Here is a 27,744-nt window from a genome sequence, read left to right as displayed (position 1 = left end):
ATTCAGAAATTCCCAGTGTACAGACAAAACATAATAGCTTGCACTACTGCGGCTCAAGCAACATCTTATTTTTGCCAACAAGACTACCTGAGATCACCAGCTTCACCAGTGCAGCACCATGCCATGGACTTATCAATCCAGGCTACACCTCTCCCAGGGCCTCTGCAAATGACATCCTGAGGTTATCCTGAGTGGCTCAGCAATCAAGGAAGTGGCTTCCTCATTGCCACAAAGACAGAGGTGCCCTATGAAAGTGAGCAAGGGGTATAGACAGAAAAGGGAACCACCATGCAGTGCAGCTGAAGCTTTATAACCCCCACTATAGCCAATAATGAGATGGCTGGGCACTAAGCTGAGGGCTGGACCCAAATTCTCCACTGTAGTTAAAGCAGAGCTAGGTCAGCCCAAGGAGGTGGTCTGACTGCAGGGTGGGGGAGGACTAGGGTGGAAGCCCACTCCAGTCCTTCTGGCAAGAAGCCTGGATTGTCCGGGGAAACTCCATGCAGCTGCTGGCACCAGGTCTGCACACAGCCCCAGAATTTGTTCCACCTTGACAGCCATGATGACAGCACCACCAAAAGACAGGTCAGGCTGCAAGTAATTCTGGGTCCTTGTAATACAAAGGCACAGCTACAGAAGCTTACCCCAATCCACAAGGCGTAAAATGACAGCAAGCCTTTGGCTATGGCTATAGGATACCGAAAAGCATTACTTATGTAACCACAAAAACACATCCTGCTACTTGCCATTTTACATTTTTTTTTACCAGTCTCATCCATAAGAAGCAGCTTTACTCCAAATATCTGATTTGAAAAACAATGCCCATTAATTTTCAAAACAAGAAAAGGAAATGCAAACATGAGCAAACCTTGCTGTCAATCTCCAGCATGGCACCTTTACACATTTTTCCAAACAAGAAGGCACTAGTAGGCACCAGGTCTCTATTGCCATTTGCACAAAGCATTAGCTAAACAGCTAAAATTCAAAGTGATTAAAGTTCCGGTTTAAGACTTGCAAGTTTCCCATCTTAGCATTTTGACATGGATATTAAATGAATTACATACGTCTACCTTGCTTTTACTTTTACATGTTTCTCCCAGTGGTTAGGCTTGAGCATTTCTCAGTCTCTCTCATTTCAAGCTACAGCACAGAACTAAAGCTATTTTGCCACCCTATGACACAACTGCTCAATATTGGATTATTTCTAGGACATTTTATTCAGACGTACAATTAAAGAGATTTGGATTTGGAAAACACCAGCAAATTATTAAAAGGATATCATTTAGTCCAGACAGCAAGTAATGAACCAATCTTTGGACAGTCTTAATTGATTACCAATTATATCATGGCTGATACTGGAACCTTAAAAACATGGTATGTAAAGACACCAATGCTTGAAATGTTCCAGAGACCAAGAAATTTGATGTGGTATCTCTCTCTGGAAGAGGGAGTAGTACCTAAATATTTTATTCAAGGGCTAAAAAAAAATCACCCATTGAGAAGATGCATGAAGCTGCTGATTGAAATACATAGTCTTTGAATGCGGTGCCATAAATACACTGTTATTGCTGTCAGTTTCACTACGTGGGTTTCCAAAACCTACATTCAGTGTACCAGTTTTACATTTACTATTCCTAGAAACCAGAGTGAGACTGCTCACAAGTCCAAGGAGAGGGACTGAAACTCAGTTGTAGAGCATTGCAAAGCAACTGCATTCTCTTGTGGGCAGAAGGACCCAGGTTCAGACAGTACAGACAGTACTGACCTAGATGAACAAAAGGGTTAACCCTGTGTCAGGCAGCTGCATATGGTCTCTTTCACCTGCTAAGAATCCCAAACCTAAAAGTAGCTACCTAAAAGTAGCTTCTGTATATTGAGGACAATATTCTTGGTGGCCACTTCCTAAATATTACACCATCTTGCCCTAGATAATCAAGTGTTTTATTAAATGTGTCAGTAGATACTTGCCCCTTGCACCTACAAGTGGGTGGAAGAGTCTACTTTTTAATACCAAAGACAGCATATGATGGAGGAGAGACAATCCCACCCTTCTGGTGCCTCATCTCCCCATAATCAGTTGCTTTATTCTCCTGCACAGCTCACTTCCAGTATGAGAGCTAGATAAGGAAAAATGCTAGTTAAAACGGGGGACATGATTGAGACATACAAAATTATGCATGGGAAGGATAAAGTGGATAGAGAGATGCTCTTTACACTCTCACATAACACCAGAACCAGGAGACATCCACTAAAATTAAGTGTTGGGAGGGTTAGGACAGACAAAAGAAAATATTTCTTTACTCAGCGTGTGGTCAGTCTGTGGAACTCCTTGCTGCAGGATGTGGTGACGGCATCTGGCCTGGATGCCTTTAAAAGGGGATTGGACAAGTTTCTGGAGGAAAAATCCATTATGGGTTACAAGCCTTGATGTGTATGTGCAACCTCCTGATTTTAGAAATGGGCTATGTCAGAATGCCAGATGCAAGGGTCTGGCAGGTCTCTTGTTATCTGCAGGTTATCTGCAGGTCTGCAAGGATGCAGGTCTCTTGTTATCTGGTGTGCTCCCTGGGGCATTTGGTGGGCCGCTGTGAGATACAGGAAGCTGGACTAGATGGGCCTATGGCCTGATCCAGTGGGGCTGTTCTTATGTTTCTTATGTAAAGCTACAGCGTTCAGCAAAGGCAGGCAATGGAGTGAGAGGGGCCTGTTCCCTCCCATGTATGCTCTCTTTAGAATAAAAAATTAAACACACAAAAACCAAACTTCTTTAGCAGATTGGGATGAATACATGTTGCCCCAAGTTTCTATGTTCCAAACTTAGCTCATCTCATTTTACTCTCAGAAAATGAAGATCTTCAGGTATTTAGATACCACAGGTGCACAGTAAATTTTCCTTAAAAGTTTTCAATACAGTCAGCCTGCATCCTACACAGGGGTTATGTTCCAAAGTTGGTATCAAAAGTTAAAACTGAATACACTTCAAAATCTCATAAATCCAACATAGGTACTGTCTTTTGCAGTACTAAAAGCACTGTACAAGAGATATGCAGCAACTGAGGGAACAGCAGCTCCATTCTCCTGTTTCAGGCTCACTCCAGGGATAAACAGAGTGCTGGACAAGTTACAATTATTTACAAATTTGTATCCATCTTCAGGGGAAGGCATGTATGCATACTTGAATTTGTGAAAATCAGTCATATGAAAGGTGCAGACCTAGTGTATTAAAAACATTTAAAGTATTTCTATATTTTAAACATTCAAATACCATCATATTTTTATAGTGTTGCCTGCCCTAAGGCATCTGGGAAAGGGCTGCTAAACAGTCTAAAATACATTTACATCAACATGCCAACACAACATTTCTGTTCCTCCACTAAAATTACTGAGCATACCATCTGTTATTCAGCTGAATCATTGCAAACATAAATCTCTCTCCTATTTCATTCAGCTACTGACCTTAATACCAGTTCAGTTTTTAATTATCTGGCTAGTTCCATACATATGGCCATCTACTTTATCACTGACATAAGACCCTTCCTATATCTAAATCGGAATATAAAAATTTTTATATCTTAAATCCAGCCTGTCAAACTACTACAATTATGTATGACAAAAAATTTTTTTGATTTATCTCACTGGATTCACTGGACAGAGTAACGCTGTTGTATAATTAGGCAGAAAACACTCAAATTATAATAAAAAGTTATCAAGTTTAAAAGCAGTCGGCCTGTATCTTATTCAAGGGTTGCGATCCAAGGTCGGCGCATAAAACCAAAATCATGCAAAGTCAAAACTCCAGTAAATTTAACAAATATATACTGTCTTTTTAAGAACTAAAAGCACCATACAAGACACACACATCAAATGCGGCCCAACCGTTAAAAAAAATACTATTAAAGCAACACAACACTTCCATCACATATGGAACAACTGCAAAGTACGGCAATGCCACTAATAAAAGTTATCTCCCATTACCTTATTCCTCTGTACTAACCCTCCAACTAACAACTTTTCTTCCATTCAAATACTGACATACACATATACGAATGCTCATTACAATCACAGGTGCAAACTTGCTACAATTCCATAATACAAATGTTACAGAAGCAGACAAGCAGGCCCACGGAAGGTCTGACCCTGACCACAAGCTGTCCCAGGGACCCTCCGGGATGGCACAGAACCCCACTATCTATGCCACTTATAATAGGTATATCACAGGTTAGCACCCATGAACCCTCTGGATTAACATCCATGAACTTACATTTCACAATGAAGCACATTCATCGGTACAATTTTGTATAGAAATCCCTATGTCAATGCTGCCCAAACTGCAGGTCTGTGGCCCAAACTGTGGGTAGTGCCCAATTTTTGGTGGTTTGTAAAACTGATAGGGTAGATGTGCATCAAGGGTTAAAGAAACTGTTCTTGGGGGGGGGCACTGCTGCCCAATCATCATTATAGCCACAGAACCTTGAGCAACTGGTAAAGTGAAACTTTTTTTAGACAAGCCCCAAAGCTAAAAGCTTTGGGAACCACTGCCCTTATTTCCACTCTAAAACACAGAAGATGGACAAACAATTCTAATTCAAACATTGATTCTACACTCCATCTTTTTCTTTACTTCCTCTTTTACCACTTCGGATATAGAGGAAAGAGGAAGTAAAGAAGAAGATCATTCTTTAACCACCTTGGGTTCTAGATGAGTAACAGGAAGCAACTTTTTTGAATTGCCAGTTCCCGATTAGCTAGGGCAGTGATTTTCAACTTTTTCCATTTCACAGCACACTGACAAGCACTAAAATGGTCAAGGCACACCATGCTGTCAGTGGGGGCTCTCATCTCCCATTGGCCCTATTAATAAATAACCTTCCCCCAAATTCCTATGGCACACCTATGAACCACTCGCGGCACACCAGTGTGCCATGGCACAGTGGTTGAAAGTAACTGAGCTAGGGACTCAAGAGGTTGTGCTCCAGAGTACAAACAGAACAGCAGCCTAATGCAATTCTAGTTGAGTTCATTGTGTCTGCAGTATTATGTTGCATTAAGGTTTTCCCAGAGATAGAATGATAAAGAATAATACAAGAATGAATTTTTCCACCGTTTTGAAACCTATTTAAAAATTTCTATTCACAATTTCTCATTAACAACCACCAAGTACTACTTTTCAATGATAAACTAGTTTTCAGTAATAGCCTTCAGAGTATGAGCAGCCACAGCATCAACAGATCCAGCTTTCACACTCTTTTTTTATGTTATGGTGGCCATATCTTTGCCAAAAGTTAACAAACCACCCACAGCTCATTGTGAGTGGCTTAACAGGGCTTCCTCCTTTTGCAGTTCTTCCACAATAATGCGGACTGGGCCTGCGTTGGCTTGGTCATGTCGTGAGAATGGATGATGGCCGGATCCCAAAGGGTCTCCTCTATGGAGAACTCGTGCAAGGAAAGCGCCCTACAGGTAGACCACAGCTGCGATACAAGGACATCTGCAAGAGGGACCTGAAGGCCTTAGGAGTGGACTTCAACAAGTGGGAAAACCTGGCCTCTGAGCGGTCCGCTTGGAGGCAGGCTGTGCAGCATGGCCTTTCCCAGTTTGAAGAGACACTTGGCCAACAGTCTGAGGGTAAGAGGCAAAGAAGGGCAGCCCATAGCCAGGGAGACAGACCAGGGACAGACTGCACTTGCTCCTGTTGTGGAAGGGATTATCACTCCCGAATTGGCCTTTTCAGCCACACTAGACGATGTTCCAAAACCACCTTTCAGAGCGCAATACCATAGTCTCTCGAGACTGAAGGTTGCCAACACAACATGTTTCACTGATTTTGATCCTTTTTCACATGCTCAGCATTCACTCCATCATCGAGCTTTTATCATAAGAGATCTTTCTTGTGCTCACAGCTATCCCTGACTGAGCACTTTTATCTTATCTACACTGTCCCAAATGGTACAAATTTGGGACACGTAAGCTCACGTAAGCCAAGCAAGTGACCATTATCTGAGCCAGCTGATCACCTCTAGGTCAACATCTATTGTAAAAGATTTGGTGGCCTCTTCACCTGGTCAGGCAACGCAGAATAAAGCTGTCTAGATGTGGTCTCACAGTGAAAAGCATGCCAAATATCCCACATGTTGCTCTTGCTGGCCAAACATGTGGAAGCAGGAGGATCTTAATCGCACTATTTCAAAAATGTGCAAATTAAGACCATGTAAATTGAAACCTACCAGTGCCAGAAACCAGTCTTGACTAAAACTGCTTTTTAAATTAAAGCAAATAAGCAAGGACTTATATAGAGGCAAAGGTAGGCATGCTTTCAACCGGCAGCCAGAAAAAACAAAAAACCTGGATGATCAGCACAGAAACCTGGGACTGTACCACATGGAGTGGGGCTTACACACAAGACCTGCACTCTTGATGGAGTGATCCAATTGCTGCTCTCAGGCAAGTTTCTGAATGGAAGGGGCAGTTTCCATCTTTAAAACTGTGGGGCAGGGTGGGGAGGGGAAGCATGATCCTCCCTCTCCCTGTATGGCCCAAGCCCAATCAGAGTTGCTACCCCAATCAGTTTGCTTTTTAAAAAGAGCTTCTGGTTGAAAGCATGCCTGAACTGCATGTGTTGGCATTCATGCCCAGCGTGGCCCTCAAAGACAGATTTAATTGCACGGTTCTCCTTCCACCCTGCACAAAAGATGCCATTTTTTTACCACCTGAGCAGCTGAGCAGCTCTCTTTAAATGAAATATGCTAAATCCACACTACTTTCACCTGCAGGGCCTTACCTTTTCAAATTGTTGATAATTTAAGCAAAACGCCAGTTATCACATTTTACAAACTTCCCAAGCTGTATACCAAATCTGTCTTTCTTCCCACAAGGATTTCTACATCCATTAGCCCCAGCTGAAAGTGTTGACATGCAAAAGAGTAAGAACAGTAGCTAGCCTTCCCTGTCTAATACGAAGTTGAGAAATGTACACACCAGCACAGCACCAATGGCAATAATAAGTGTTGCCTACCCCTTGCACTTTCCAGGTAATGCTTGGGAACCAGTCAGAAGGAGTCTGTACACTCCTAGGGCCATCACTCAGTACATTCCTTGCAACCAGGTCCACTCTGTCCTTAGCACTGCTTGTCTCAGAAACATGCTCTTGAAAGCTCACATTAACCCTAACCCCTTTAATTCCTGCAGGCAACTATAACAAGGCCTGGAATACTACAAGCAAAAATGCTCATCCCAACATAACTTTGAGAAATGAAATTAAAAGGCAGTTAGATTCCCCACTTGCTTGCTTTGCAGACATGATTCTACACAAAGCGTATGAGAGACAAAGGGTGCGCAGTCTCCCACAGAGGATTCACTGACCTAGTAACCTATATAAAAAAGCCCAGGCAGGCATCACGCCTCCCTTACATGTACCATGAAACATGCAGCTAGTAGCAACCCACAGAAGACACCTGAGAGCAGCAGCTCCCTTCCTGCCACCTTGGTTTGCCAGGGGCTGGATTAGGAACAAGGGCAAGCGTGAGGAGCCCCCGCCCGTCCACCCCGCGCAGAAGCAAGGAGGAGGCACCTCTGCTCAGGGGCTCGGCGAGGCCGGCGCTCCTCCTCACGCCGCGGCCCAGGGGTCTCCCGAAGGGCGAGAAGACGCCCGAGAAGAAGCGGAGGAGCCTGCGCTCCTGGGGCGAAGCGGCGCTGCCGGCGGCCCCCTCCCAGGCGCCCAGCCGCTCCGAAAGGCTGCGCAGGTCGCCGCTGCCGCTCTTGCCCTCCAGTCCCGGGCCCGCCGGCAGCGGGCTGCTCCGGCCGGCGCTCGACGACCTCCCCGCTCCGGCGGGCAGCGAGAGGCAGCCGGAGCTGCTGTGGCGCTTGGTGCGGGCCAGGGCGCGCAGCCGCAGAACCTCCCCGCCGCTCCAGTGCCTGAAGCTACAGCTCCGGCGCAGGGGGGCGGCCGGCGGCGCCTGCCTGACAGGGCCCGGCAAGGCGGCCGCGTCCTCCTCCTCCTCCGAGCCCCCCAGAAGGCGGCGAGCGCCCGCGGCGTCCTTCCTTGGCGCCTGCACGGGCGCCCACGTCCGGCCGAGCCCGGCTCGCCTCGCCACCTTCAGGCGGCCCAGTTCCAGGTGGCCGGTGCTGAGGGTCCGGAAGGTGCGGGCAGCCTCTGCCGCAGCGCCCTCCTCCTCCTCCTCCTCCTCCTGGAGCTGCCCGGCCGAGCCGAGCGCCTCCTTCTTCACCAGGGTGACCGAGATGCGGTAGACGGTCTTGCGCTGCGGGGTGCCCCGCTCCGTGGCGCAGCGGGAGGGCGGGTCGCCGCTGTCCAGGAGGTACATCTCGGCCAGCCCGGGCACGCCTGCTCCCCTCGCGGAGCTCGTCGAGGCCAGGTCCTTTGTCAGCGGCGCATCCCTCCTGGAGAGTCACTCCAGCAGGCACGGCGGCTGCCCCATCGCTCCTGCCCAGGCCCGCAGCCTCCCTCTTCTTCCGCTCACAACAAAACGATCCACGCCGAGGCGTGCGGCCAGAGCCGCTTCTCCTTCCCAAAGCCTGGAGCGCAGCCACCGCAGGGGATTAGGAGAGCCGCGGCCGCCCTCCTCCGCCTCCGCCGCTTTATTGTTTACTGAGGCTTCCCCTTTGCATATTGTGTCCTTTTTGGCAGAGCAAATCCGATTATCTATTTCGTTTTCGCGCTGCGCTATACGAGGCGCCCGCCTGCTATTATCCTCCACATCACCCGTGGCCAGGAAGGAAGGGAGGAAGGATGATGTTTAAAATAAAATGAGAAAAAACGCCCCTTGCCGCCAAGAGCTGAAGGTTTGAGCGTAATCCAACTCCCAGACAAACACGTTGCTGGGCTGCAATCAGCACACTCTAGTCTCCCAACATCAAAAACAGCAGATATCCCAAAGAGCTCCCTCTCGAGCAATGGAGAGAAACATGGAATTCCGGGGTGGATTCCAGGGAATGAGCTGGCTTTCCAATACACATGCTCACTCGCTCACATGCGGTTAACTCCAAATACTGCAAGGTATTTCTTTCCCCCTTCCGGGGTCGATAGCAGTTTAACAGTTAAGTCAGACAAAACCAAGTTCCATGGAACTAGCTCACTGTTTTTGTGACATTAAGGTACTACTACCTACTGGGACAGACAAAAGCAAAAGAACTCCAAGCTTTGCACTCTTCAGAAGCATCCATCTGGCTGTAGCCAAAAGCCAGCTCAGTGGAAAGGGTTTGAAAATGCTTCTGAAAGATTCTGTTTAGTACTAGAGTACTCACTTCTGGTGCAACCCAGAAAATCCCATGCTCTCCCACTTGGTTTCCCACTATATCAACACAATATTCCACCTAGTTCATTAATACATTTTGTGGCAGGACCCAAAATGAACCTCATTTGGGGGGAGCGTATTCAATTTTGAAATGTAGAAATGCAACCACATAATCCAGAAAGAGCCTTCTGGCACAGTATACAGAAGATGGCACAGTATACAGTCAAAAAGCTGCTCTCCTATACACACTTTCCTGTGCGTAAGCCCAACTGAACCTAGGTGTACTGTACTAGGTGTAAAGCATACTATACTGAATCTAGTGGGGCTTACATCTGAATAGACATGCATAGGATTGTGCTCTAACTTAAGGCTGCAATCCTATTGACACGTACTTTTGTTCATTTAAGGGATCTCGAGTACTTTTGAGCAGATATGCAGAGGTTTGCACCATAATTTGGTTTTGCTAAATGACTATTAATGCTGTAAAAAAAGCTCCAATTTCTTATTAAAACATTTTCAAATCAAGACTCCCCACCAAAAGGACACACAGTACATCAAACTTCCAATAATTCAAAGTCTGCTATGAAGAGATTATCTGGGGAGGAGACATTAAACTAATTTCAGAAAGGTTCATGAACCCCAGTCTATGTCCTGAAGTTCAAAGACAGACAAGTCTAAGGTGTCATACCTAAAACCACTGGGTCAGATCCAACCCACATGATAATTGGACTCTTCCCTAGCAAGACCATCAGCTGCTGATCTGCAAAGTGATGAATCAGCAGAAGCAGCACTGCTGAAAGGCTGGCCTGCTTAATGGGTGGTGCTGAGAGAGTCCAATTATTATGTGGGCTGCACTTCTTCCAAGGCACTGAGAGGGAGAAGCTATGACTCAGAGCTATGACTGATACAGGGAAGGGGTAGATCAAGAGGGGCGAGAAAAAAAAAGGGGGGAGACACTGCAAAGGCACTGGGAGAGTCCAGTTACCACACAGGCCATATTTTCAGCAAGGGTGCTTCTACCTTGTAATCGTTTTGCAGAGCACCTCTCAGTTGCTAAGCTATGAAGCAACACCTTGGCAGAAGAAGTGCTGCTGAAAAGGTGGTCTGCATAATTAGATTCTCCCACATCTTGAAAACATGGTAAAAATGCCATTTTTCTTCTTCTGTCATTTGCAGCTAATGACATCGGACCTAGGCAATAAGAAATTGCTTATTTCTGATCATCTGCTTAATGACATCACTTCCTGCTTAACGATATCACTTCCAACAACCAGCAGGTGCTATGAATGCTCTTTGACCCACTGTATGAAACAGGTTTGACACCCTGATCCAAGGGATAGTAATTTGCGTTACTGAGTAATCCAACCTATGTATACTCCTATGTCTCAGTTTACTGGCACGTGTGTACAGGATTGCAGTTTAAAGTAGCATTTTCTTCAAAGAAACAGGACTTTCCTATGTAGAAGGCCAGAAAGAGTACACCCACCCCGTTTATTTTTCTAGAATACTGCTAAGAAGAAAATTCTGTTTGTCACATTATAAGAATTGAAATCTTTGACTATTTTGAAAACCATGCATCAAGTTTCATCAGAGTTGCTGTGCTCCTTTACTGTTGGAGAAGGTGTAGAAGCAGTAACAAATCTTAAAGTTCACCACTACTGGCCTGACCAAGATTAGTTTTTCACTTTAATTTTATGTAACCATTTTGGACTTAATGTGTACTGTACATACAGTAGTAAGTATATAAGTTTCTAGTAAGGCAACAGCATCATTGGACATAAAAGCCATCTTTAAAGTATCCCTACAAAAAGAGAAGTATACATTCCACTAAGAAGTTGCAATCAGCTTTTAGAATCAATGAGTGGGAACAAAGGTAATCTGAGGTTTGGTTTAACCCAACAGTTTAAGATTTCTTCCACATTCAAAATTAGTATGGGATTCTCGGGCATTCTCAACAAAAAACAATTTGCTGTAACAGTGTATGGCCCCCTCATTTTACACACTACTAATCATCGTAACAATGAATTTCAAATCTGAATCATTTGCATACCCATGTACAGTTAAGCAAAAAATGTAAGATTTACTGCAGTTGTATGGTTAATTGTAAATGATACACCGTTGACATAAACAGCCATTTCAGAACACATTAAAGAGTAGATCACCACAGCTTAGTAATCAGAACATTGTCAACTCAAATCGGTTTGGAACACCACTGATCCTTTCCACTCTGGTTTCTGGCCTGGATTTAGGAATGAAACACCAGGCTGTCCTGGTGGATGACCTGCACAGGGAAACAGATGGGGGAACATTATCCAATAGATCATTTTAGACCTCTCAATGGCTTTCAATACTATCAACTATAATATCCTTCTGGAATGACTGTGGGAAATAGAACCATTTTACAGTAGTTCTGCTCTTATCTCCTACTGCAGGGGTGCTCACACTTTTTTGGCTCGAGAGCTACTTTGAAAACCAGCAAGGCCCAGAGATCTACCAGAGTTTTTTTTACAATGTTCACGCCATCATAACATATAACATTTATGTGTACAATGTATGTTGGTGTACCTTGAGCCCCACTGAGTATAACAGGACTTACTCCTGAGTAGACATGCCTAGGATTAGGCTGTGAGGCTGCAATCCTAGCCACACTTACCTGGGAGTAAGCCCCATTGAGTACAATGGGCCTTACTCCCGGCATTTCCTCCCAGAGGCACCTGAAAGGGGGGGGGTCGGCACTCCGCGATCTACTCATTTTGCCTGGCGATCTACTGGTAGATCGCGATCCACCTATTGAGCACCCCTGTCCTACTATATACAGAAGGCATTGTTGAGTTTTTGATCTGCCCCACAGCCACTGAGCTGTGTGGTACCACAAGGCTTTTTCTACATGAAATTGTAGGGTGAGATTATCTGAATGTTTGGGCTGAGGAGTCATCAATATGCTTTTAACATTCAGATCTATCTTTCATTCCCAATATCCAACCCCAGGGAAATAGTATATTTCTCCAATATCTAGATGCAGTCTCTGTCTGGATGAGAGCAAACAAACTGAATGTTAATCCAGATAAGACTAAAGTTCTTCTGGCAGAAGAGTCCTCAGATCTCATAACAATGGCATTCAACTGACTTTGGGATTGCATTTCCCTTGAAGAACAAAGTATGCCATGTGAGGATCTTGCTGGAATCAGTTTCTGAATACCAGGAAATTGTAATGTCCCTGAGTGCTACTCAGTTTTTGGTTGGTGTGATGAGTGTCCTGTTTTTTCCCCTAATTTTTTTTGTCCATTTTTGGACGTTTCCAGCCCAGAGGAGTTTGAAGTAGTGCTCCCCCTCCCCATCTGAGGAAACAGGTGGTGGGATGGAGTGGTCACATGGTTTTCCTTCATCCAAAAGGTAACTCCATGACATCAAGCCCAGATGATATGATCTGCAGGCAGCTAGAGAGGTGTGTTTTGCTTGGTATGCTATAAAAACTAGCAGCTAATTCACATATGGCACATTTACTTACCCCCAATAAGTGCAAAAGGTCTGCATTTCCAGGACAATGCAAGGAGTTAGCAGGATGAGTATTTCAAGCTAGACTACCTTAACTGCAATGCCTTTTAATGAACATGTAATATGCACATAACGAGAAATACAACAGTTCAACTGGGGGTTGCAGGCAAGGGATGGGACTAGAAACCGGCTGTGAATGCATATCACCCACTTGCAGAAGAGAAGCTAGTCTCTGCCACTGGATAAGCACTTGTGACAAATGCTCCAAGCCTCCAAAAGATCACAAAATGCAAGAGAGGTTGTCCTTGTTTTGAGGACTTAATTGAGAGAATCAAGGTCTAAAACAGGGGTGTCAAATATATGGCCCAAGGCCCAAATATGTGGCCTGCAGAAGCTTTTTATCTGGTCCTCGGTCTCTCAGTTGCTGAGCATTGCTGAGGTATCACTGCTGAAAGGGTGGCCTGCATGATAATTGGGCTCTCCCATATCTTGAAACATGATCAAGATTTACATATTTTCTGTCATTTGCAGCTAATGAGTTTCTACAGGAGAACAGAGTGCTTATTTCTGGTTTTGACCTGCTTAATGACATCACTTCCTGCCTAATGACATCACTTTTGGCCCTCAGCAGCCATCATTTATGCCAGTGTTTCTCAAACTGTGGGTCAGGACCCACTAGGTGGGTCGCAAGACAATTTCAGGTGGGTCCCCATTCATTTCAATATTTTATTTTTTATATATTAGACTTGATGCTACCATGGTATGTGACTGCATTTGGGGAAATGTTATAGACATGTACTTTTAACAAGCTACTATATATTTTTTTTTTTGACAGTGATAGTAAATGAGACTTACTCCTGGGTAAGTGTGGGTAGGACTGCAGCCTAGGATAGTTAAAAATTTTCCTGCTTGATGACGTCACTTCCGGTCATGACATCACTTCCAGTGGGTCCCGACCGATTCTCATTCTGTCCTGGTGGGTCCCAGTGGTAAATGTGTGAGAACCACTGATTTATGCTATTAGGCTCACTGTATGAAATAAGTTTGACACCAGTGGTCTAAAGTTTGATCTCGGGCTTCCAACAAAAAGCTCAAAAAGAGACCATTCAAAAGCTTCAATTAGCCACAAGCTTGATAAATATGGTGAAGTGGTCAGAACACATCACAACATGTTTTAGCTTGGCTCCACTGGCTACCAATGTGCTTCTGGGCGCAAGTGCTTTGGCCCTACATGGACTAGGACATCTTAAGAACCACCTTCTCCCATATGGACTTTAAGATCAGCCACAGAGGATCTCTGTCTGTGGACAGAGCTAGCCTTAGGAGCTGAAGGGCCCAATATGTAACATTTCTGTGCGTCCTCCACCCTGTGGGTCCTCCACCCTCTACTCACCAAAGCAAGCAGCAGTAGCAAGCCCAAGGTTGATGGTGCCCTGTGCAAAGTGCAGCATCCAGAAGTAAGTGGCTGTGATGTGATAACATCACTGCCAACTGCTTCGGAGGGGGGGGAGATTTTGAGCCAATTTGACCGAGGGTGGGCTGGAGGGCTGTCCAGCAACAACGCACCACTTGCTGCACTCTCTGCAATGCCTCCACATGGAAAATTCCATGCCAGCGTGTCAGCCACAGAGATAGGTGCCAGAGTGAGGCTGCAGGCACACTGCTTACTGCCCCAGCTTGTGGCTGCCTCCAGGCGTGGGGTCCAATTTCGCCAAATTGGTCAAATCACCATAAGACCAGCCCTGGCTCAAAGCAGGGCAGTGCGGGCAGAACACACATGCTTTGCAAGTGCTCATTTGGTTCAGGCAGCATATCTTCTGCCAGCTTGGTGAAGCACTGCCTGGCAGTGATCTCTCAGGCAAGTGCCATGATCCACTGGCCTAGCACAGGGAGGCCAGTGTTATTCAAACTGTGAGGCACAGCTCTTCAGAGCAGCGCCAGGAACTCAAAGGGGAGGCACCAGATGTCCTCTCCCAGCGATAGTCACACCCCTGGGCAGAATATGAGCCTATGAGCCTGTCTTCTGCGCTTTAAATGGGAGTTGCTCAGTTGCGCCCCGCCCTCTTCCGTGCATGCTCAGCTTGCAGTCCTTAACCCTCTCTGATCCTTGTCTGGTTGGTTCCTAATTCCCAGCCTGGGATCGCTTCTCATCAAAGTGAAATCTCTTTTCAACCCCCTCCCACTTCCACTCTCCCCTTTCGATCTCCAAACCTTCCCGCTTTCCTCCCCCTCCCCAAATAAAACACTTCCTATTTTACCAGTCACCAGGGGTCTTAAAGTTGTTTCCATGCAGTTGGCAAAGTGGGGGGGGGGGGGAAGAGAGAGAAGCACACACTTTACTTGGCCAGGAGCAGAAAAAGGGTACTGTTTTTAAAGCGATTTATTAATCTTGTTGTTTGAAGAGGAAAGGCTGTATTTTTAAAGTGATGAATCTTGCTATTTGAAGGGAATAATTATCAGCCACTGATGAAGTGATTGCCAGCCCAATCCTGTCCACACTTTCCTGGGAGTAAGCCCCATTGACTCTAATGGGACTTACTTCTGAGTAGACATGCATAGGCTTGAGCTATGCATCTCCTAGTATAGGAGACAAATCAGCTTCCTAACCAAACCCTTATCAGCGCTGATATATTTTCATGGTCTATTTTTGTTTTCCCCATCACCTGCTGGAAAAAATTAATTTCATTAAGTTAATAAAGGGTTCAATCCTATCCAAGGAGATTGGGAGAAATGACTAGTTGGATTGGGGTCCACAGGGGTGTGTGTGTGTGTAATGTTGGTCAGACTGGTTGTTCACAAAGTTCATTTGATAAAACAATTCTATTGGTATGCTTATAAAGTTTAAAAAAATGAGTCCTCCTGGACCAGACAAAACCTACCTACTCCAGCATCCTGTCGCCAACAGTGATCAGCAGCTGATCACTTATAAAGCATGCATATTGCTGTGTATTAATAATATATTTTTAAGATCTGCATTTAATTAATGATATGATTAATATAATTAATATTAATATAGTTAATAAATATTTAATATAATAAATATATTATATTTAATATATTTAATATTTCTGGCCACTTCCTGTTTAATGATGTCACTTCCAGCCCTCAGGAACATGATGGGGAGTCATGGCCAACAGCCAAGGGGGTCAAGGGAGCCACTGGCCGGGAAAGTTTGAGTACCACTGCCTTAGGCAAAGGGCCCAATTTTGGCCAAACTGTCAAATTAGCCAAAAATGTCAAAAAGCCAGCCCTGCTTTCAAATCCTCTGCTCCCAGAAAGATGGTTGACCATAACCAGAAGCAGGGCCTTTAAAAACAAAAAACAAAAGTGGCCCTGTCTCTGTGTGAAACCCTGCCCAGAAAGGTTGGGCTGGCCCTCTCCATCATCACCAGAAACACCAGAAAACCAGTCTATTCTTTTGTAAGCCACCTTGTGTCCCCCTGGGGAGAAAGGAGGGGTAAAAATGCCATAAATAAATATTCCACATGACTTTTGGTGTCATGCTAAGATATACCATGCTAAGAGAGCCGGGAGAGTGTAGTGGTTTGGGAGGTGGACTTAGACCTGGAAAATCCATGTTTAAATCCCCCCTCAGCCATGAAGCTTCCTGGGTGACCTTGGGTCAGTCACTTTCTCTCAGCCTCACCTACCTCACAGGGCTGTGAGGACAAAAGGAGGGGATCAATTACATACACCCACTAGAGCTCTTTGGAGGAAGGGCAGTATAAAAAAATGCGAATAATAATAATATCTAAAAACCATGGGGGAAAATTTGCTTTTAGTACTGTGTTTTATATATTGATTTATTGCACTACTGTGCTGTTTTTAAAGCTGATAAACCACCTTGGGATGTCTCAGACACGAATGGAATGAATACATAAAATTGCTTGTGTATAGATGGTACTGTAAAAAGGTTCTCTAAAAATTGAAGCAATGCCATTTTTTTCTGTTAAAGATTCCATGCCAGAGTTTCCAGCCCACAGAACATGAAAATAGGCTTCTTACTACAGAGGAATCTATTTTCATCAGTTTTTTTGTTATTCAGTCATCAGCAGTAACACTTTCAAGTACAAATGCATAGTTCAAAGATTTCAGTCTCTTCAGAAGCATGGCTCCTTTTCTCCTATGTCCCCCACCACTGAGGATTACATATTTCAATATCCTGTTCATAAACCTGACTCTCCCTAAAATGAAGAGCACATACTAACAGAAGATTCAAAAACCTCTCCCAAGAATATTTTATAATAGCATTCTTGGTAGGTGATAACCAACTGCATATTTTGATATACACCTCCTTCCTCATCAACCTGCTTCTTGTGCACTTGTTAAGATCAATTACTTTACCAGCAGGTATTTTAACTAACCAGACTTTCAAGGGTCACAGGGTGGTTTAATTGCTCTGAATAGCTCCTCTTTCATCTTCATCAGCAGCAAAATCTGTACAAAATGCTTTTTTAAAAAATGGAGAAAAAATGTCACGCAACATAGAAATTTATATAATTTATACACATTGCAGAATTCAGTTTTTATTCGTACACTCATTTGATATTAAATTCCAAGGGAGAAAAAATTAATGGTGGTAAATGCACTACTGAGTCTATAGCAGAGCATCATAAGCTCTCTGAATTTCGTCCTGTGGAACTACAAGAGCAAGAGCAGCAAGAGTGAAAAAACTCACATTGATTCTACAAAATCATATTTATGCTGTTTAAATGATCTTTCAGATTCACTTTTTACACTGCTCAGTCTTTCTGTAATAACCACACTTAAATAATTGCTATTTAAAGCCCATATATGGTCATGAGAAATTATGACATCCTTTAATTTTTATTCACTCAACAAAAGATAATTAGATCACTAGGGACAGTCTCATTATATTACAGTGACAGGTAATTTTACATAAGCTTTGAGATGGACTATTTACCATTCACCGTTTGTCAAGAAAAGTCAATTAGAACATGAGACCTCTAGGTGCAAACAGTATTTATTGCAGGGTAACAAAAATACCTACTATTTTATCTCAAGATTTACATTAAGTCACTTATCAGTGTCTGTCACAGTGCATTGCTCTTCTAACGCAATTATGAAAGTCTCCATTTTGTCTGCTGGAGCAAAAGAAAAAGCAGACTCATACAATTTCTTACTTTAGCTCTTATTTCTTTTTGCACATTCTTGCTGCTCTCCTTTCTAAAGTCTAAGTTCTTATCATAAATTCCCTCCAATTTTGTGTAACAACCATGTATTTTCTTCTAACAAATAACCAGTTCAGAGTTTGTTGGTCTTACACTACAAGCCTATGCTATGCATATTAGAAGAAAACTACCATCGAGTTCAATGGGCTTTACTTCCTAGTAGGTACATTTAGAACTGTGACCCTAACCAACTTTGAGAAGATTCAATATCTGTGATGAAGTAGTTAGCAGCTGTACAGGTTGAGCCTCCTTATCCACAGATTTTGCATCCATAGATTTGGCTCAACACAGGTCCTCCCGACCCCCTGCCCCCATTGAGCCATATTTGGCCTAACCTGAAGCGTCCAGAGGCGACCGGAGCTGTGCTCTGGAGGCTCCTCTGAGGCCCATGGAAGTGCCCTTCTAGGACCTCCGGAGGCCACCATGTGGCCTGTGGAGGCTGTATGCAGCCTCCACGGGCCTCAGAACAGCTCCAGACGCAACTGCAGCAAGGCTCCAGTCGCTAGAAGTCCCCCCCCCCTTTATGACAATATCAAACCACTCTTGAAAGTTAGACAAGCAACCTGAAGCTTCCTACAGAGTCAAATGTAAAAAAAAAAAAAAGTCTTCTGGTACCTTAAAACTAACAGGTGCAAGACTTTGTGCAGGTACCTTGCAACTTACTCAACTGAAATTTGATCCAAGAGAAATCCTTGGCTCAGTTTTTTCCAGTTACCTTCAGAATGCCAGAATGAGAGCCACGAAGGCCACCAATTTTGTTCATCATTACTGTAGATTTTCAAGCTCATTTCTGCACAGTTTCAGACTCGGGATATGCTTTTCTTCAAAGCAAATCTTGCCATATTCATTACCCTACAAATTTGTGTTTTGCATGCATGAGCTAGCTCTTCCAATACACTCTTTCTCCCCAAAGCATGGAAAATTAAACTTTTTGTACAACACAGTGTGCAACCCATTTGTTTCTGTACTTGATGGTTCCTTGGGGAAAGAAATCTGCACTAATACTCAACCATCCTCACTTGATATAAGGCATAATGAATATACTACCTGGGCAATTATTTGTCAGCAAGGTAATTATTAAATATGGCAACACTTCCTAGCCTTTGAGAGACGCCTATAATAGTGAACATCTTCTGGCAAATCTCAATTTTTAACTCACCAATTTCATAAGAATTATTTAACATCTGCTTTTTAGGTTTCTACTCTGCCTGAAATACATTAGATGTTTAAAAACAAAATTACATCAAAAGAATTACCAGCATCTTTGGAAATTTCCCTATTGTTTCTTTAAGTTTACAGTGTTAAAAAGATAGCCATCATTTTAAAAGCCCAGGAATTCGGTAGGTTGTTTAAAGGACATATCTTGCATCTATTCCTGTACTTTCTGGAGTGAATGCCTATCAAAGTCAAATTATTTTCAGTTATCAAAAGGTTCACATTTCTTAAAGTGACAATTTTATACTTAAGGAACTGCTATGATCACTAACTTTATCACAAACTGTTTGTGCTCATTCTGTTTAGCAATAGATACACCATGCAGTCCAAGTCCTTCTGTTTCTGCTTTTTAAATCTACGGATACTAGAAAGATTTTGCTCTCCACCTGGGTTAGTATGAAAGTCTAAAAGCATTCTCATTTACAACTCAACTACAGTATATTGTAAGCTATCCAGCTGATAGACTGTTCCATCTGATGCAGAGCATTTGAACAATTCTAGCCCTGCTTTCCACAAGAGCACAGCTAAAGGCAGCCAGCACTTTTGAATTTCAATACTAAATGCATTTATTTTTGTACTTACAATCTCTCTTGCATCTGGAATGAGCTAGTGTGCTGCAGTGGTTTACAGACAAGGGTAGCCCAGGTTCCAATCCCTACACAGCCATGAAACTGGCTGAGTAACCTTGGGCCAGTCACTCTCACTCAGCCTAACCTGCCTCAGAGTCATTGTGAAGATAAAGTGGACAGCATGCGTGTCAACCTTGGGTTCCTAGATTTGGAAAGGGTGGTATAACAGTGAAGAAAATATTTTACATGGCTGCTAATAACTGCATAAAAACATAACATATCAGCTAGATGCCCATAGCACATTATTAGAGTCTGATTATTTGTAACACACAAAAATTTGGTTGGGGGTTTAAATTGAAAAGCAAAACATATCCCAATAACTACACTCAACAGTTAAGCAGAAAAATTAGAAAAGTTTTTCCACAGTTCAAACACACCCAGAAGCACTCCATTAAAGCAAGTAATTTCAACAGCCCTGGCATTATATTGAAATAAGCCTGACAGAAATCTTACATACTGCAATCACTGAAGAATTTCAGGGTGAAGGGACCAGGTAAAATAGTTGTGTCCAGTGAGGAACATGAGGAAGAGAGACTGAAGCCAACTCCCAGCCAGGATCCACATCACCAGAAACCAGTTCAGCTGCATGCAAGCATCATGGAAGTATGGAAAATGGCATTTCCACATGCAGAATCTTAAGTTAGTATGGGGGAGGGGAATTTCCCCTCAGGGCTGGGGATAAGAACAGACTCTCAGTTTGGCTGTACTTGTCGTAAGAGGCGACCAAATAGCCACTGGGTATCTACTCGTTAGCATGGGAAGGCAGCTCATCTGAGAGAAGGAAAACTCTGATCCCAAACTTCCACTGTTTTGTGGCTACATCCAGTTATGGAAAAGGTTTCAGGACTCAACCTCGAGGCAAAATCCGGAGCCAGAATCCCTGAGGCAATTCATGGCTGAACACAGTCACATTCTGGCAACTCCTGCAACGCCGCTGGAACCAACCGTATTGACTTCTGCCTTTCCATTGGACCATTTCAGTGATGTGGAGAGGGGGGATTTGGTGCATGGGTAATAGTCTATCCTCCATATCTACTTTACCCAGGTTTCACACACTGGAGAGGACACTCTGTTCCAGAACACTCCCCAGAGCACGATACCATAGTCTTCTGAGACTGAAGGATGCCAACAAGATGTCCCAGCCATCTTTTTCAAGCTATCAAATAGCCTTTGTATCCTCTTCTACACAGGGTTCAGAAGAGGTACAAAAGGTAGGTTCACATAGGAATCTAGTACAAAAGCATGTCTAGATTTGTGCATACTCTGTGTCAAAAGTATTTTTTTCTACCAAGACACTGATTGGGGAAAAAGTACAGACAGTCCACTGTCACTCTTCATCAAAGGAACCATGTTTCTCATTTCTACACTTGTACTCCAGTTGCATCAGCATGCAGAAGGCATCAAGTTTTAATTTGGTATTGGCACAATATTAAATGTTCAATCCTATACCCTGTTGTGTCACAGCAAGCAGTGCCATGGGCAGGGACTGAGCAAGTACACTACTAGGGACAGGAGGCTCAACTAGAAGGCAAACTAGAAATAAAAACATTTCCACATAAGCCTTCTGACTGCCTAATCGTCTCTTCAGTCCCACACCAGCTAAAGAACATGTGTAAGTCCAAATCGAGCTGGAGAGTTCCAGGGAAGGGCTGAATCCAGAACATGGGACTGCTACAGGATTCTCTCTCTCTCTCTCTCCCTCCCCCCTCCGGTTCCTCTCACAAAACACCCTGTTGCATCCCCTCCCTGCCCACAGTTGTCACTCCCGCCAACAACTTACTGGCACCTGTGGGCCATCCAGCCAAGTTTGGCATGGGAATGTTGCCACTTATTCTTTCCACCAATGGCCCATAAGATTGGGCCATAACAGACTTCAGTATTTTCTATATTTTATTGCACTGTCTGGAATAAGTAGGAAGTGTCCTGTAGACTGCCAGCAACTCAAACCATAAGTTTTGAAACCAATGCTGTACGTAATGTATACCTGGCTCCCAAAGAATTTGGGATTCACTAAGAATAATTCCACCATATTTTGTTTGCTTTCTCCTGGATCTAGCTTAAAAGGACCAAACCAGCAACAAGATCAAAGTTAACACAATTCACCATAATGACAGCACACAATACTATACCACATTTCACAGCTTTTTTTCAACTATTTAGCCCAGGAGTGTGAAATATTAGGCCTGCAGACTATATGTGCGCCATGGAAACTCTTTACCCAGCCCTCAGGCTCTCCCAGCACCACCATCAGCTGCTCTCAGCTGCTGAGTTGTACTGAGGTGTCACTGCTGAAAGGGCAGTCCCCGTAATAATTGGGCTCTCCCATATCTTGGAGAGATTATCAAGATTTGTGCATTTTCCTTCTATCATTTGCAGCTAATGACTTCCTAAGTGAGAAAAAAATGCTTCTTTCTGCTCATGACCTGCTTAATGACATCACTTCTGGCCTCAGCAGGCATCATGAATGCTATTTGGCCCGCTGTATAAATGAGTTTGACACCCCTAATTTAGCCTGTTTTCTACTGCTTAGAAACTACTCTGTTTTCCCACTGCACATACAGTATTTCTAGGTAACATTTTAAATGTTTATAGACCCAGGAAGACTTTTGTACTCATTCCTTTCAACAATGGATCTACCAAGCAGCAGAGTCCTCCCAGTCCTGCTTTTTGCATCTACCAGTTCTAGAAACTTCCTGCTCTCCAACCTAGTTAACTATGAAAGACAAAAGCATTTGCATTTATAAGCTCATTACACAGCCCACTGAAAGATGTCGTGCACATGGAGATATGTATACAAGACAGATGTATTATCAGTCTTAGTTGGATAGATTGCTTAACAATTATGCATAAAATGTTACAAAACGAGTCTTATAGCACCATAAAGCCCAACTAATGTATTTCAGCGTAAGTTTTCATGAACTACAGCCCACCTCAGATATAGCTGATTCTAACCCTGATGTCAGTGAGAGCACCAATGAAGAAAATGCTTTGGAATTTTACTGTTACACGTTAATTTTAAAAAATTCATATAGCGCTTCCAATATACTTGGTACAGAATGAAGAAAATGTTCCCTACCCTGGGGGACTTACAGTCTAGATCAGGTCAGTCCAACCTCTGTCAGACAGGAGGACATATGACCGTGGTGTACCACCAACTGGACAGACCTAGAAGTAATTGCCGGTGATGTGATGTCACCACCAATTAATTCCGTGTTCACCAAAGTCATTCAGCAGGTTGAGTTGAAGGAGGTGGAGATAAGTGTGGTGGATCCTTTCCATCTCCCTGCTGTACTGTTCCAGTTTTGCCTTCTCCAATTTTTTTTAAGCTTACTTGAGAGGACAAGGGGCAGCAGTAGGCACCAAGCAGGCAGAGCTGCCTCCGTCTGCTCCAGTCAGAGGGCTGGGCTTGCATTGCAAATTAACCTAGCTTCTTCCCCTGCCCCCCAAGTCCAGGCACAGCTGCAGAGCCTTCAGGTGTGGGTGGTAAGCTGAGTTTGGGTGCAAAGTCCTGGAGGCTGCAGGGTAGGCACGCCATGTGGTTTTGCAGTGCAGCCTCAATGTCTTTGCGCCCAATTCTTGTGCACTGACTGAGTTGTGCCAGGCACATGACAGTTTTCACACTGCCTACCCCAGAAAGCACTGAGGAGTAGCTGCCTGGCATTGCTCAGCATTACAGCTTCAGCGCAAAGCACAAAGAAGCAGAGGCTGCTGCACTGCAGGCGTATTGAATTGCTTATCTGCATTTTTGCAAGCCCACTGACCCTGGTGAGCAAGTTTGGTGGTCCCTGCTGCGCTCAGATGAGTATCTCTTCTACATTACGAGACAAGCACAACTTGTCTGTCAACACTTTAGAAAATGATCAGACAGGTCAGGATCCATAACATATGCAACTAGTTCAGAGCCTTTAAACCTGTTCTTCCCATGCCACATGCCACAAAGCAAACTGCTTTAGAAATGAAGAGTTTCTGACAGAAGTTTGTGATATTAAATGAAAATCAGAAATCCAGTTGGGCTGGTATAGTCTCTTACAAGTGCAAAAGCAGTTATGTGAATACTAACCACTTTAGATTTAAGCACTTGCAAGATGGTCTCACAAAATCATAATCAAGTTCTGCTACGAACAATATGCTAACCACATCCTTGTCAAACATACTTTCCCAAACTCGAGGGCTAATTTTCACTGAAGAGATAAACTTGTATGCCTCAATCTATACTGCTCTAGACAGTAGTGATCCTCCACCCAATTAGTTCTTTAGGTTCAAAGATGACTTTTTAACGAAAAATTCATCATGGGAGACCTCACCTGCACCCTGAGGTACAGCAAAAACATAGGTTTATTTCTCCGAGAACTGTTAGCTATAACAGAAAAAAAAAATGCAGGATGTGCCTTATTATTCACTGGGCTTCCGTTCAGGAACCTCTAGTGGACAAAACAAAATCAGTGGATTCCAAATCAGTGGAAAATAGCTTTCAAGACCCACTTCTAGGTCTCTTGCTCCTTCACTGTTGTTCCAGAATGCATCAGTATAGACGCTATACTGCATTCAGCCACTAGATGGGGTAAATAATGGCATCTAATGGAATGAAAGTATACTTGTGTAACAGTGCCAAGGTAGGAAACTGAATTTTGGTGTTTTCCTTGTTACAAGACATTTAAAGGTGGACCTCAGTATCAGTGGTGAGCCAAATCAGTGGAGACCAAATCAGCAGATACCGAGGTCCCACCTGAATTGGGTGATAGTTGCCATACATCTATCTTAGGAAGTACACGTATAACCAAACTATCCCTGGATTTTTCACCCGCAGTTTTATCTCACCATGATGAATCCTTTAAATCAAAGGAAAAAAGATGTTTAACAATAGCCTCATTAATGGGGGAGAGGGCAGCCAGTAGACAATCTGTCAGTCAGTCTTTCCAGGCACTTAGAACAGCCTCACTCTCAGGCAAGCAAACCCTCCCTTCCCCCTGAGCTTGTGAAAGAATGCAAGTCATTATCACCTCCTCTATTCTTTCCCTGCATTGGGCTCCAGGTGACTGTAGGAGTCTGCCTTCTAAGAACCTGGAGAGATAGTGATTCCCTCTGTGTGCATTACAAAAGGTCAGCAAGGTTGTTTTTAAATTGCTAAGCAAAAGGACACTGTTTTTTAAATGGATTTGCTTTAGTCTGATTTTTGCCATACACATGAGTTCTGGGAATAGAACCCTTGAGAATAAGGAGATTCAACCTGTATATATTTTGGAAGCTTCCCAGTTTCTCTCTTGAGTTATAAACCTCAGAAATTGCAATTTTCCAGAAAATATTACATTTAGAGGACACATACCAGGATGTCTAACTATCAAGTATATTTTTATTCCTGTAATTATCAGCTACATTTGTTTCATTCTTAATGCTCTATTGTACCTCATTAGCAATTAACAACTTCCTGACATGCCAACCCCTCCACTCTCTTCTCCCAACTACTGCAAACAGGCAAGGAAACTACCTCTAGTTACTCTCCACTTCTGTGATCAGGAATGATTAAGCAAGGGTTTCTTCTAGTAATGAATGACATGGTGCACTTCTAAATGTCACCCATCCTTACATCCAATCTACACATAGCACAGTAAAATAGCACAGTAAAAGCACAGTAAAATAGCACAGTAAAAGTCTGAAGTGAACAGCCTGCAGCCTCCTTACTTTGCTGGTTCACTCCATGCAGCCTGCAGGATGTTCTTTTGCATGAAGGAGTATTCAGAGTTACCCACTTGCAGTTTCAGATGAAACAGTCTAGAGCAGTGTTTCTCAAACTGTGGGTCGGGACATGGGTCCCCATTCATCAATATTTTATTTTTACTATATTAGACTTGATGCTACCATGGTATGTTACTGTATTTGGAGAAATGCTACAGACCTGTACTTTTAACAAGCTACTATGTATATTATTTTAAGAATGTTAGTAAATGAGACTTACTCCTGGGTAAGTGTGGGTAGGATTACAGCCTAGGATTGTTAAAAATTATCCTGCTTGATGATGTCACTTCCAGTTATGACATCACTTCTGGTGGGTCTTGATAGATTTTCATTCTTAAAAGTGGGTCCCAGTGCTAAATGTGTGAGAACCACTGGTCTAGAGATTCTACATCCTTGGTCTGCATGGTGTATAACTTGGGTCTTACTCTAGGAAGAGGAAAGCCAAAAGGTCCCAAGTATTAATTCATCCCAAAAGAGCCTTGCTTCTTCTATTTACTCCACCTGGCCTCATACAAGATGAATTAGATCACCATGAGAAGAAACAAAAAAAAGATGCCTATTACCCCAGTCATAAGCCTTAGCCCAGATTATACCTGGAAAGCTTAGAAACCTAAAGTTCAACATGGGCATGGGGCTGGGGGGCGAGTGTCTTATGACCTCAATGGAGACACTTTCCTTGATGACCTTGTTTTGCAAAATTCCTGTTCTAAACTTGGCCTAGAGAACTTATACCCACTTTAAGCTAATTAGCCCCGCCCCGAGCACAGCTAGCTCTAGCAGCTTTCACACCTACTGTTAAACCCCAGCACCACTGGGAAGGTGGCTAGTAGGTGGTGTGCCTGTAAGGCTGCAGGGTCCCTCCTCCAGTTCTTTCAGGTACAGCAGCCACCTCAACTCTCCTCTACTCAGCAGTATCTGGTTAGTCCGTTAGCTAGTCCATCAGTCAGTGTGCCAGTTCATTGTTTGTCAAGTCAATAAGCCAGCAAGTCTCTTCTCCCTTCTCCACTCTCTCCAACTACACCTGCAAACTCACTGCTCCAGGTGCTGCTTTAATCCCTGTAATGACCTGGCCACCTCTAGTGGCTGCAACTGTGCAGTACACCCTCTGCTGAAAGCCTAGGCCTTAACCCTGGGTTCCCCAGATTCACCTTTACACTCCTTGTCAGTGTGCCCTGAGACAGAAAGGCTTGAAAATGACTGTGTTAAACCTAAAGTTTTAATAGCAGTGCTTGAGTGTTCCTGACAGTATCCTTCTTGGTGCAGGAGAGGTTCCAGATTTCTGCTCCCACTTCCCCCTTCTCTGTGCACCTTCAACACCCAATTAAATGGGGTTGAGTTTAACAGCCCAATCCAACAAATCCCTGCGTGGTAATGCAGTGGTAATGGCAAAGCCTATACTGCATGCTGGAGCTCTCCTTGGGGTAAGGGAACATTTGTCTCCTTGCCCTGGGATAAACCCCAACAGCCACAATGGGTCAACTCAGACCTGTGCCAGCTATATTGCTGGCACAAATTTGCACAAATGCAGGCAGATCAGGCCTAAGAAGAGCCTCAGGATTTGGTGTGTGCCAGCACCACAGATCCTATCCCCCTCCAAAAATTTTGAAATGAACTAATAGATCAAATTTAAGAAAAAAAGAGAGAGTGGTGGGAGGGCATTTTTGAGGGGAGGTTTAGGCAGGGGAGGGTGGAACAGGTGGATCAGGCCCAGGAAGGGGATGGGATTGGAAGAGCAGACCTCCACCATATCCTAACCTGCCTCCTGGCCTGCCTGGACAGCTGGGGTTTTACTTGGGGTAAGGGGAAATAAATCCCCTTACAGCTCCAGTTTGTTGCTTCTACAACTTCATCCTGGGCAGTTGCTGAAGGAACTAGAGATGATAGCTTGTAGCAAGCATAACTGAGACCATCTTTTGAGATTCTATCTGGAAGGGTAATGTACTATTTATGTGTTCTTTTCTATGTTAAAGTTCTTAAAAATCTAGTTAATACAATTTTGCATTTATTGCTGTTAACCTTACCATGGATCAAGTCTGCATGTGTTTTGGCATTGTTTGAAGGTGAAATTAATAGTATGGAGTTCAAATATAAGTCTGGAACACAGAAAAGAAAAAGAAAAGACGGGGTGGAAGAAAAATAAAAGACCTGGCAAGTTTATTTCACCTGTGGTTTGTCTCAAAAATTATCACACAGTAATGAGATAGTGAAAGCCAGTCCTTGGAAGCCCATGAA

General features: G+C 43.7%; 1 protein-coding gene across 5 annotated transcripts in view; it reads right to left on the bottom strand.

Annotated features, from left to right (window-relative positions):
* Window positions 1–27,744, bottom strand: part of AGAP1 (ArfGAP with GTPase domain, ankyrin repeat and PH domain 1) — a 389,814-nt gene that overhangs the window by 320,781 nt on the left and 41,289 nt on the right. The window lies entirely within an intron of this gene.

This window comes from Tiliqua scincoides, chromosome 1, assembly GCF_035046505.1.
Source record: "Tiliqua scincoides isolate rTilSci1 chromosome 1, rTilSci1.hap2, whole genome shotgun sequence".
Taxonomy (NCBI): Eukaryota; Metazoa; Chordata; class Lepidosauria; order Squamata; family Scincidae; genus Tiliqua; species Tiliqua scincoides.
Note: the sequence above shows the minus strand (reverse complement) of the source record. Positions and strands in the feature narration are given on the sequence as shown.